The 14,147-nt window shown below is 31.9% G+C and overlaps 1 long non-coding RNA gene across 1 annotated transcript; it reads left to right on the top strand.

The window, feature by feature from the left end:
- The first annotated feature begins 8,466 nt into the window (after nucleotides 1-8,466).
- Nucleotides 8,467-12,379, top strand: LOC127704462 (uncharacterized). The gene is made up of 3 exons (XR_007983284.1): nucleotides 8,467-8,586; nucleotides 10,159-10,494; nucleotides 11,891-12,379. It is a non-coding gene; the product is annotated as an uncharacterized LOC127704462 (long non-coding RNA).
- Nucleotides 12,380-14,147: the final 1,768 nt, after the last annotated feature.

The following is a 14,147-nucleotide window of genomic DNA, read 5'->3' as shown; positions in this document are numbered from 1 at the left end:
TCGTTTCTTTCACTAGATATAAGAAGATGTGGTATGAGTGCCAATGAAACAGCTCTCCGTCTAGTATGATCAATATGTTCTGAATTTACAGATCACTTACGTTTAAAATGATTCATTGGAAAAGTTTAAGATCGTTATTATGAGCATTAATAATTTTGACATACATTTAGTTTCGCCTGAGAAGAGCGCAACATAATGCAAAATATAGGTATGCAAGTCCAACGTCATTATCTTTTGGTATATATTTCTTTTATTTCAGATGTGAAGAAGATCCGAATGCTTCAAATTTTGCAAACTAAAGCTTAATGTTTCAATGACATACTTTTCAATTGTCCTTGATTTAATTTTCGTTGTTTCGTTTGTGTATAGGCTGATTGTAGGGTGCACATGTCCGACCGGTAGGTTTCAACTTACCTTTTGTCAATGTTCTATTTTTATGGTTCTGTTTTTTTTTCTGATGCTTTTTAAGCAATGGGTCAATAACAATTAGCGTATATGTTGGTAAAAATGTGATTGTTTCTATGTCCCAGTATAAATAAAAGGACATGCGTGGTGATTATAAATGATATAACAACTACCCAACGACACCAACAGGTTACTATGGACAACCATTCAGGCAAACTTTAAACTTTAAAACAAAACAAAAAACAGACATGAAAAACGTACCAACAGACGTAAAAAAAAATTAATTAATTAAAAAAAAAAAAACTTCAAAAACAAAAACAGACGTCAAGAGCTAAAATAGACATAAAATTAAAAAAAATCACAGATTTTAAAATCAATATTAGACATAAAAAACGAAAACACACATAAAATTATAAAACAGAGGGTAAAAAATTTAAAAACGATAACATACAAACTACAAGACCTAACACGTATCTCCACTTTGGTACACAACAACTCTTACCTTTGTCGACTCTTACTTAGCCAACTCATACTTTTACCAACTCTTACTTCTACCAAACTCGTACTTTTACTAATTTGTACTTCTACAAACTCGTACCCATGTTTGTAGCATTGTTATGTACCATTTGATTAGATAAATCGTAAATTCAATGGTAATTTTGACTTTAATAATTGATCGTGTTCGAGACATGTATCTAGACTAGTATGCATGTCTGATCTAGTGGTAAACAATAAATGTTTCTTGACAAACACGATGGCTTTGTTTGGAATGCAGCTTTAATCTCTTTAATTGTGAAGTAACGAATTCATTAGTGTTTTCCTTCATCTTGAGCTTTAAATCTGAGGAGTGTTTTGGAAAATTTATTGTTTGATTTTTTTTTTCGTTGGGTTAGTGTTAAAAACGTTATTTTAATTCTCTTTTTGATACTCACGAATTAAACAAATCAAACTGTTTATACATATATATTAGATACGTAACTGATAATAATAACAAAACATTCAATGCATTTACTGAGTGGGATGAAAGGGGATACTCTTCTTCTTTCTCCTACCCCTCTCCTCCTTTCCCCGATAATAAAAAGCTTCTGCCAAAGATTCCTAAAATTTCTATGAAGGTATGACAAAGCAATTGAATAAATTGTCTAACAAAGTTAACTATAACACCATACTATATCTACATGTTAACTTCAAATAGACTAAGTCCTTTTATCAGTGAAATACAGATAAATGATTTTTTCATTATTATTTTGCTCTGGATACCTACTGTCTTTTGATCATTAAAAGCTCCTGTCCAATTTTTTTTTCATAAATGTCTTAAAATTAAGACAAAGTTATTGATTACTGAACAACTATAACCTTAGACTGTATCTAAATGTTAACTGAAAAAAGTCAATTGATCAGGAAAATACGAAAAAAAGACTGAACCTAAATTTTGATGACGCCATTGCTGCAGATTGAATCTATGATCGCTATTTCTTGCTTCCGAAAAAAAACCAAAATAGATTTGATTGAAATTCATATTGGAAGTTTGATGAACTGATTAAAGCTGTAAATTTTCTCCTTGGAAACATCTAGCTGTAGCCGCTTCCGGGTGCGGGATGTTCTCTCGCTGCATTAAAGTGCCATTGGTGGCCTTGGGTTGTTTTCTACTCTTTGGTCGGGTTGTTGTTTCTTTGACATCTTCTCCGTTTCCTTTCACTATTCCATGTTTCGACAGTTTGTCGACAGGTTGTATGTATTCCTATGGGCAGCAATTGCACCGCTTTAATAGCATACTTGTTTCTGTATTGTTATGAATCATTTTATGGCCAAACGTAGTAAAGATCAGTCTTCTCAATACACCCAATTAATCCTAGCTAAATCAGTTTTAGGTCCACCGTATAATGACTCCTAATTACTATATCTTATAATTATAATTTCAAATCAATATATGGATTTTTCTAGGTTTTTTATTCAATATTTTATATCATAAAAAATAACTTCTATACAGCATTTGAAAACAACCGAAAATTGGTAGGAGTTAGTAGAAGTACGAGTTGGTAAAAGTACGTGTTGGTTGAGTACGAGTTGAAAAAGTTACCGTAGTGGCGATAACTGTTAGTTCTTGTATTCTGTCTGTTTTCGTCTTCTTTTCATGATTTTTTTAACGTCTGCTTTTTAATTTCATGTTTGTTTTCGCTTTTGACCTCTGTTGTCTCTTTTTTTTTCCTTTTTTTTAATTTCTGTTTTTAATGTTTTACCGTCTGTTTTTAAGTTTTATGTCTGTTTTCGTTTTTGATGTCTCTCTTTGAGTTTAACGTTTTTTTTTTATTTTATATAAAAATAAGAAGATGTGGTATGATTGCCAATGAGACAATTCTCCACAAGAGACCAAATGACACAGAAATTAACAACTATAGGCCACCGTATGGCCTTCAACAATGAACAAAGCCCATATCGCACAGTCAGCTATAAAAATCCCCGAAATGACAAATGTATAACAGTTCAAACGAGAAAACTAACGGTCTAATTTATGTACAGAATAATGAACGAAAAACAAATATGTTACACAGCAACAAACGACAACTATTGGATTACAGGCTCCTGACTTGGGACAGGCACATACAGAATGTGGCGGGGTTGAACTAGTAAGAATGTGGCGGGGTTGAACTAGTAAGAATGTGGCGGGGTTGAACTAGTTAGTATGTCTGTTTTCGTTCTTCACATCTATCATTCTATAATGTCTGTTTTTTAATTTCCTTTTTGATGTCTTTTTTTTTTCATCTTAACGTCTTTTTTTTTAATTTTATGTCTATTGTCATTCTTGACGTCTGTTTTCGTTTTTGACCTCTGTTTTTTTTTTTCATTTGTTAACGTCGGTTTGTATCCTTTGTATGTTTGTTTTCGTTTTTGAAGTCTGTTTTTGGTTTTCACGTCTGTTTTAAAAAAAAATGTTCAATTTTGTACGAATAGCTGCCCATAGCTTACCATATATATTTTATTAGCCTTCATAGTCTTTACATGTACATGCATGTACATATATATATTCAATTGTTATAATTTATGAGTACAATATTAAACATGTTTTAATATGAAATTAAGCAAGGCAACTATTTTATGCATAATCTTTAATTTTGATAATTTTTAACCCTGCTATCATGAAAGAAATACACCTGAAATGCTAGAACTAGTCAACCTACCAACTTTGCGTTTACAGCAAACATGGATAAATTTGAGTAAAAAAAAAACAAGGTTTAGATAATTAGTCATTCACCAAATTCTTTACAAATATGGAACACAGTGAAGTTCTTCACTAAGATACTTCTTTAGATGCGAAAGATTAGGAGAAAGCATTCAAATATGAGGGGTGTTGTAAATAATGTAAGCAAATATGTTTATTTCCGATATTACAATATTAGTTGTTTATATATGATGCTCAAAAAATACAAAAGAAGGACATCATATATAAACTAATAACGAATGGGTATGTAGGAACCGAAAAAGAAAAATAACAGTGACCGATAATAGAAAGGAGAACCAATGTGTTGATACAACAAAAACATACATGAAAATATTTTGATGTCTAAAGTCAAAAAATGTTTGAAAAAATACAAAATAACATAGAAGTCTGAGTTATGAGTATAATATTACACATGTTTTAATATGAAATTAAGCAAGGCAACTATTTTATGAATAATCTTTAATTTTGATATGTTTTAACCCTGCTATCATAAAAGAAATACACCTGAAATGCCAGAACTAGTCAACCTACCAACTTTGCGTTTACAGCAAACATGGATAAATTTGAGTAAAAAAAAACAAGGTTTAGATAATTAGTCATTCACCAAATTCTTTACAAATATGGAACACAGTGAAGTTCTTCACTAAGATACTTAAGATACTTTTTAATACTATTTTTTGTTTGCAATGGCAGGTTTTTTTATCAGCCATATTCACTGTTCAAATTTCATTTACATCCCACTTGTAATTGTATTACTTTTTAAGTGTATTTATCTTAAGTAGATAAATGATAACACATCTATATCAATAAGGATATATAATATATTACTGTTAATTAAAAGTATTTTATTTCATATCAAATGGAAAGTTGGTCCATGGCACATGTCATTTAGTAATAGAATAAAAAAAAAATCTACTGCATCCAGATATTGTAATCATTAGACATTTGCATTTTCTAAATTTTTTAAGAGTAAATTTGACGATAAACACTTTGATATCATATTATTGTATTGTATTGTCTCTATTAATGCATACAAAAGGACGGTGGTACTTATAAATAGTATTCATAGCATCATATCTTATCACATACCATACCATGTTTTACACTATACTGTATCAAATACACCTCGTCCTGAGATACGCACACATAAATTATCTAATTTACACGTTTGAATTTTGAATACTGATCGCATGAACCGGATTGAATAAATTGAATAACTTCATCTCCTGTACAAATGATAACTTTGACGTATCTGAGCTATAAGTGGGAAATCTCGTCTAGTTACCGATCCACAAACAAGTTATTAACGCAACACCCCTAGAAACAGCAACAAAACAATTAACACAAATTAAAAGTCAGATCTGAACAAATGCTAAAAAAAGAAGTGATATCATCGATGACACAATCCCCTCCCCCTAAAGAAAACATATTGTAGAGAAATATGAAGACAAAAAGTCGGTAAAGATACATGTTTTAATAAGATTGTTCAATGCATATGAACAATGAAGTAATAGTCGTTAGAATAAATATGTTAGAAAATGCTTTCGAGACGTTTTTTGTTTTTGTGTAGGACGTATTATCATTTTTTTAATGATATGAAGGGAAAACATGTATGATAATGTACTTAATCAGCAATATTCAAATGTCGATGCACGACTGCTATATTTAATACAATTTCCTATTTAATTTTACAAGAGGTATAACTTCAATTTGTGTCAACCAATTATAACAATATCTTTCATCAGCAAAAGCAACTTGACACAATTGCAGCAATCCGATTAATTCCATATCTAAGGAACGATAACAACTATTATAAAGATATGTCATATAAAACGACACGAGTTGTCTTTCTTGTATAACTTTCTATGAACGTTATCATTTAAGCAATATGTTTTACCTCGAGCGTCAATGAAGAGACAGTAATTGTCGAAATGCATATTTGGTACAATACAATTTGTATTGTTAATGTTGGCTACAATTTACACTCGAACTAACAAGACAAAATTATCTGTCCCAGTCCCCTAGTTCAATTTAAAAAGTTGTTTTGACCAGATTTTATTTGTTCTTCGTGAAATGTGTTTTTACTGTAAAACACAAAATTTTCAGGCTCAACTAAAGCAACTAAAACAACAGGCATTATGAAATGCCTTCAATGTAGACGTACAAGGAATTATTTTATACCACTGGTAGTGGGGCACTCTCCGGTATCAAATTTATAGCACATTGGAGGTAGTTACTTTTTACTTGACAACTGGCAAACCGCATATTTGATTATGATTTTTATCTTTCTAGAAAATCAATTAAGCAGTTATTGCAATCTATGCCTCTCAGATGTATTAATGATAATGATCGTTAGTCATTGGAGATTCATATAATCTCATGTGGAAAAGAAACTTGGTATAAAGATTTAATTCCTCGGATTCTTTTAAGAGTTTTTACACCACCTGACACCATACTGTCAATTCTATCAAGACATTTGCAGAATACATTTAGGATAATGCATGAACAGTGATGATAAAAAAAGATAAAATAATAAGAAGTAAATACAAAATTATATAAAAATATGTAACTCGAAACTTAAAAACAAAGTTCGCATTATTGCAGAATCCAACGAAAAGAGCAACCAAAAACATGATAAGAAATATTTCTGTTCAAAATGGTAAAATTTCTCAAATGCTGAACAAATAATAGAGATGGATAATCAGGGGTTTAATTATAATTGTAAGTCGAAAAAGCAGCAATCCCGCTGGCCAAAAAAAGACGGAAAAAACAATGCGCAAACAATTATAAACTAGTGGGGACCATATAATACAATTTGGTAATTTTATATGATTCGGAAAGATAAACAGTTCCGACGCTAACAAAGATGTAGTCTTGATTGTTACTTAAACCTCATTATCAAAGTCGGATTTGATATTGAAAGGGAAGCAGCTTTGGAAACATTCTTACAAATCATCAAAGATACCAGACTTAAAACTTGTTACGGCAGACTGGCGTTTCGTGTACATATTTACTCATCAGGGGCACTCGATTAAACACAGTCGGACGGCCAAATCAAAAACGAAGTTGAAGAACTTAAAATTGAAAAATTCGAAAAAGTTATGCTGTATACGGTTTTGGCAATTAATATCTAGGTAGAAAAGCCCGTGTGTTTTGACTATTTCAAATTTGTATACAGCAAATTTATAGATATTTTATGTCAACACAAAAGTGTTGAATACTGGGCTGTGATCCCCTCAGGAACGGTCCACCAGCAGTGCTATCGACTGGGTAGTTGTAAAATCCCAACATAAATACCAGGCTTATAATTTTGTACGCCAGACCTAAGGATTTCAATAAATTATGTCCTGATTTTTTTCCATGCGTAAACTTCAACTGCGGTGGTATTCATAAGAGAACTAGATAGATATTCATTCAAGAATTATATATTTGAACAACCATAGATACCACATGTTGATACTCTCGACATAAATAAAAGAAGAACACTTATTAAGTTCATTACACGTATTCTAGCACTTTGGGAAGGTGTGAGTAATCTTGTGAACCATATCTATGTTTTCAAATCATCTCTCACATTGTCTGATTAACCTAAAGTTTTTATAAGTTTCCTCACAGAATGGAAGATCTGATTTAGGGTGTTTATTCGATGTAAATGCTGGTCTGACAACAAATTCTTATATATATACTATATATCAAGTTACGCAATGATATAAACGATGCCAATGTCACTGCGATAGATGCGCATTTCGACAATGTATGTTTCTTTGGTGATGCTAGAGGTAAAAAATTAATGAACTATTAAACGAAAAATATGCCATTATGTTAATTGTATTACCAGAATAGTAAGTAAATCATAAGTTGTAGGGAGTATACATGGAACAATACGTTGACTTGTCCAAATACAGCTTAGAACGTTTGAAGATTTTTATGTGTATACGCAGTTATCAAATTATAGAATGTTTCATTAATATGTAGTGTAAAAGCGGTCTGTTAGTTGTGATAAGACACTGTTATTCAAAGATTGTTGTTGGTTGCTGTTAGTCATAATTACGGATCTTTTATTGTTATGTGTAGTATAAATCATGCGATTGGTTTTCTCTTTTGAATGATTCTATATTTAGCCATCGAGGTGCCCTTAATAGCATACTATACAGACCGGGTTTTCCTCTTCATTGAAGGTCATACGTTGAAATGCAATTGATCTCATCTTTCATCATAGGACTATAAATGGTAACTGTCTCATTAGACAATTATACCACATCTGCTGATAAAAAATATACGAAACCGTAAATAGAATCTTACAAATATTATTATAGTGACCAGTAAAATGCAACCTGATATTTTGTGAATGAAATGACAAATTAACGTTATATTTGATCCAAAATGTGTTTCTGATTTAACTCACTAGCGACATGTTTTCACGATCTTAGATCTTTAGATACGTGTCTGATCTGTAAATTTAATAACTGTGCACTGTTCACGATAGTTGACCTTTGATTGAATGTGCATAGAGAGTGATGCATGCATGGAAGTAAATTATTATCATAGATGTAGTATAGATCACGCCATTGGTTTTCTGTTTTGAATTGTTTCTCCTTTTGTTATACTGTGGCTCTTTGTAGCTTATTAAAGCATTAAAAGTATGGGTTTTGCTTGAGGACTGGCAAATGTTTGTAATTAAAATAAAAATAAGAATAGAGTTAGGTTTCGGATTATGATTCACTTATGTTTTGTTTCGGTTTCCTTATACGAACAATTATATAAGTGTTTTTAACAATTCTAATAAGTGACTTACCATCCTTGTTTTAATATGAATAAAATCAGATATCATCAGGACAAGTATTTACAAAAATCAGGAAGTTTTTCTCTCTTTGTTTCAGCTATCTAGAATTCCTACTGTTATTCATTCAAGTAATATTGTGAAGCAACGAAGTCTATATCCATCGGCATAGGGAAAAACGGTAAGATGTATATCTTTGGTAATGCATGTATAACAAGTGAATTATTACAATCAATATCAAAGTATCAATCGCTTCGATTCCCTATAATAGACAGCATATTTTGGAATGAACATATTCTCAGTAGATTTTCTGTGTTTGCTTCATTAAACTCGTACTTTTATAATAGTCCAGAGTCATATCTTATTCATGGAATTTTGTTGAAGGTTGTAAACTTTTGCAAGTTTGGTATTTAGAGGTTAAGGTGGTACCCAACACCTTGAATAATACTAATTTGGCTCGTTTAATTTTCCTAAAATTTTGACAAAATGTTTACTTTGACCCTTTGACAAAAATATAAAATTTTCAAATAATTTGAACCAACCACTTTATCAGAAAAATTTCAACATGATTAAAACGTTTAGCTGATTTTTACAGAGTTATCTCCCTGTAGTGTTAGGTACCACCTTAATAGAGTTTTCTTCCTTGATTATGAAAGAAGACCTGATGCAGACCTCCAGACGTCTTCTGTCTTTTTGCTGTTGGGTTGTTGTTCTCTTGACATGTACCTCCAATATCCATTTTCATTTGGTGAACTACTTTTGGTTTTTAATAATTTTATCATGTTTATACAGAAATGAATTTATCTTGATCATACAATTTAAACTAGACTTTTGGAATGAAAAATACTACAAAAAAATAACAGACGGAAACAAAGACAAGATTGGTCAGTTTATATGGAAATCTGTCTGAAATGTTGATGCAGTATCTTGATCAACAAAAGTAAATATAATGATTGTGTCCTTTTTTTAATGTAATTTGGACACATCGACGTTAGATAGTTTATCAAACAGATAGTTATCTTCATCGAAAAAATAACAACTGCTTTTTATAATTTATACTTTTGATTACTGTATGACTGTCTACTTTTCACTAATGTTCGAGATTTAATGCGCATGCTTTTGTGCTCGTTTGCCTAGTCTAATTAGGTCTGTTGTTGTTTTTTATTGGGGGGAGGGGGGTATAAAGACAAAAAGCAATATTCAATGCCAATTTTAATATGTTCTAATAAAATGTGGCACTTTTCAATCTGCTTATAAAATATAACTTTGTTAAAGCAACTGGTTCAGCTAGTATCTTTGTTCAAATACGAATAATTGATTTATTGGTGTTTAACGCCACTTTAAACACTATTGTGCTATTTCGTGGCGGTCAGTTTTTATTGGTAGAGGGAACCGCCGACCTTCGATAGGAATACTGACAATCCTAGTCAATTAAGATTAGAGTCGAGCGCACCTGCCGCGTGCGGGATTCAAACACACAACCTCAGAGTTGACAGGCTAGTGATACAGTAGTTCAACTACTTAGACCACTTGGCCACCGAGGTCCCCTGGTTTAACTATGACACAACAAACTTTAAAACATATCATAGTAACATTCAACTTAAATCTAAAAACAAAGTTTTATACCAAGACTGATTATATATTAACTGATAATCGGTATACACTTTTATGTATTAGACAGTAAAATAAAACTTTGAATTCATTGTTAAAGAAATGTAATAAATAATTGATTGTATGTAATCATATTTTAAAGGCATTATGAACGGAAACGCCAGCAACCAAGACAATCATGACGATGAAAATCTATTTGGAATGAAGAAAATAACGTATTGGGAAATATACGGTGTCAAACGTTTTCCGTACAGTGGGAGGCGTAGATATATCCCATCACTTTACCAATCATTAGATGGAGGGATGGTTATCTCAAATGACGTTTTTGGATTGACGATCAGACAGTTTGAACGAATGTATGAAGCTTGTTTAGATAGAAGGAAAAAACAAGAACAGTGGATACTAAACCTAAGATATCCTGACAAATCTTCAAATGAATATCTGGAATACTTACAGAACTGTACAGACTGCAATAAAGGTAATACCTTTGTTATGTATAATACTCTAGACGTAACAGGTGTATACTACGTTTTGATGTGAAACAAATAAAAAACAGTCTTAGAAAAAGAAGAGATTGAAATCGAAAACAATTATCCAAGTATAAACAGACGACATCATGGCCAAAAAAAGTAACGAAAAAGATTCAACGAATCTTACAAAATATTACACAGGTAACTTATGACTGAGAAGCACAAATCCCATCGAAAACCTACGTTAAATTCAGGTGCACCGGAATGTGAAAGTTTCTGCTCTACTACAGGTTGCACTTCTGTAAATATAGACATTGCAATTTCCCATAGGCACTCATTTTCCGGATAAAACTGTGAAATTTATACTATGAAGTTTCGTAAAAAATTATATCCTGGAATAGAAAGTTCTCAAGCACTACTATTATTTGCAAAGGTCAAAACATAGGGCTCTGCGTCATATTTTCAACATTTTTATGACTCGAACTTCTAACTGTATTTATGAAGGAAATTCCTAAGATGTGTCTCTATGATATGAAACATGGAGATCATATCAGGGAACGAGTAGAAAACAATTCAAAATATCTATGAATATTAAGTATGTCCCCAAAAGTGGCGTGGTTTGTGAAACAGTTGTATTTACTAAGTGCAACCTATAGGTCATGTTATTCATGAAATAAACACTTTGGTAACTAGTCGCATTCGGTTATTCACAATCCGGGGGCCAGTTGATTAGATTAAATAAATTGATATGATAAATACTATTTGTAAAGAAAACTCCATTTTACCCGTTGAAATGTCTTCCTTGAACGAGAAAGACGTAATGTTAATTTCAGTGCAAACACGCTAAAGATTAATGTACATTCTTTGTAAAGGTGCACGATTTGTTAATAGGACTATGATAAATGTTGTCATATACAAGGTGCATCTAAACCGTTTTTACCTAAATCAGAAACGCTTAAACCCAAAAATACGGCAAAGGCTACATGTCCTTTCTGATAGGAAAACCTTCGTGTTTTGAATAGTTTCACAGTCTATAAATTGTAAATAAACAGCAAATGAAAGTGTGAAAGATAATTTATTTCAACATTTAACATTTTTATATGAGTGATTTTACTACAAATGACCGGACGATTGCTGTCTTTATATTCATGTTTTATTAAAGTAGTAGTGTTGAGAACTAGGTCGATGATACCTGAGGACGAAATAGTCAACATGATTAGAATTGTATAGTTGGTTGTAAAATGTCATTAATGATATCCTTCTTAGAATTTACGATGCATGACGTCTTCATAACACTCAAAATTGACGCTTGAATCAGAATAAATATCGGAGATTTAATTTTCTATGTACGAATGATATCAATCGGTTTGATGATAAATAAGTAAATGCATATATTATTTACAGACCACTATAAATTGCACGGAAAGAACCCAATGGAGAAATACTTATACGAACATCTAGTAGAAACAGTTGGTAATGAAATAGATATACGAACTAGGTAACGACTATTTATCATAGAAGATATGATCTACAATGCATTTTCTTTCACTTATACACAAATATCAAGTGGAAGTTTGTCAGAGGGATTTGATTTACCAGGCAGTGACATAGATATAATGTACGTAGTTAACGACGTAGACGTCATACAATAATATCAGACACCAAATACAGCGTTCTACATATGTTATGGAGAAAGACATTGTACATCCTGGATTTACTAGACTCAAATAGGCAGCAGAAAAGAATGGGGAAATCTCTCTTTGTACTATGTGCATGTCAAAGGATTTATCTATCAATAAATCACTTTATTAATAATTATAAGCCATGTATTTCGAATAGTCTGATATTTGTACACGGTCCATGTTTATCAGACAAAGAACAGGCAAGTGATATTGCATTCTGTCTACGGAGTAAATACCTACCTCACAACTCAATTCAATGGGCATTCCGTCATCGGTTGCAATGGCCCCCTAATTTTGTAATTGACAGGATCATAAATTACGGATGCTTGCTAGTACCTATAGGACCTAAGAATTTATCAGATAGTGACGTATTATGGAGATTGTCTTTCTCTATGGCAGAAAAAAATGCTTGTACATTCGTTTAATTAAAACTCAACTTTTATGTTACGGTCTACTCAAATTAACATTAAAGCGTATCATTAACACAAACGATATGAAGTCAAAGATTTATTTTGTTCTTACTTTCTGAAGACGGCATTATTTTGGGTTTCGGAGGAAGTGGATATTGACACATTTCAATTATCTAAATTGTATTACTGTTTTTCTCTCTGTCTTACTAAATTAATATCATGGGTGAACACATGTTACTGTCCAAACTATTTCATACCTGAACACAATATGTTCCAAGGAAAGATTAATCAGAGTAACAATAAGATACTACTAGGTGTAATTGAGAGTATAGAGTGTAGAGGTATTGATGGATTGATGAATAATTTGTTTCCGCTTCACAATGGAAATCACCGTTCATTAAGTGCAAAGAGTAAATCTTCTTACATTTCGTTAGACTTTCTATTTTACAGGATTACTGGAGCGATAATGTTACCAACAGACGTTTCGAGTTATTACAAAGGACTTGCATTAACTGAATCATTATCAAAGTTCGAATTGTCTACGTTTATTATTGACGTATGTAAATATGTTTATGCTAGATGCAGTCAATATGTAGTACAACTAATTCCACCGCCAAACACATTAGATAAAACGTACAACATACGCAAATGTTATCATAGACATTTACATTATGGTATCAAGGCAGATGCTGTGTCGTGTTGGTTGTTATACGCGTCCTATTATTATGTGATAGGACAGTAAAATATAACACTTAGACTAACGGATTATGTTCTATCAAGATGTACACCTGATATGGTGACAATAGGCTGTATCAACTATGATGAGCGAAATATAAATCATTACACTCCAAATGTGCATTCTACAATGGCATTGAATAACAGGATGAAAACAGCAACTGTAAATGAAGTTAAGTACTGGGGACAGTCATCATTAATACCAGAAGAAAAACGACTGGAGGTGAAAACAAAATTATTTCTGTACCGCCTGTTGTTATGTCTCACTGTCTTAGATTTCTATGTTATCATCGTCTTGGGGATATGTTCAAGAGACAGCAGGCATTACGTGACTTATATTTAACAGTTAAACATGCAGATAGAATTACATCATTATCAGAATCGATTACATTACTTGGTGTATGTTATGAGATATCGGGTGATAAGAACACAGCCTATCAGTGTTATGATGAGGCTCTGCAATGCTCTGGTTTTTCTGTTGCCCCTACAGCAGAAATAAGGAAATCAAAACTGTTTGAGATTTAACATAAACTGTTAGCATCAGCAGTAAATGGAGTCTGTTATATTATATTAAACCAGCAGATTAAGATATAGCATATCTGTGTCACTAAAAGAGTATCTCCACTTTTATCATAGAAGTGATAAATAACTATTTACCTTAATTATGTACAATGTGTTCCTTCAGGGACTGTGCAATATATATTTGAGGGTGGGGCCGGTAAACAGCAATTTGTAATCGTGTTAGTCCCACTTGTAAATAAACAGAACACCAATATCAACACATGGAAATTGTTTAATTAAAATGCACATATTTCAACTATTAATTTTATCAAC

The sequence above is a fragment of the Mytilus californianus genome, unplaced genomic scaffold, assembly GCF_021869535.1.
Source record: "Mytilus californianus isolate M0D057914Y unplaced genomic scaffold, xbMytCali1.0.p SCAF_6, whole genome shotgun sequence".
Classification (NCBI taxonomy): domain Eukaryota; kingdom Metazoa; phylum Mollusca; class Bivalvia; order Mytilida; family Mytilidae; genus Mytilus; species Mytilus californianus.
The sequence above is the reverse complement of the archived record's forward strand: the minus strand, read 5'-3'. Positions and strand labels throughout refer to the sequence as shown.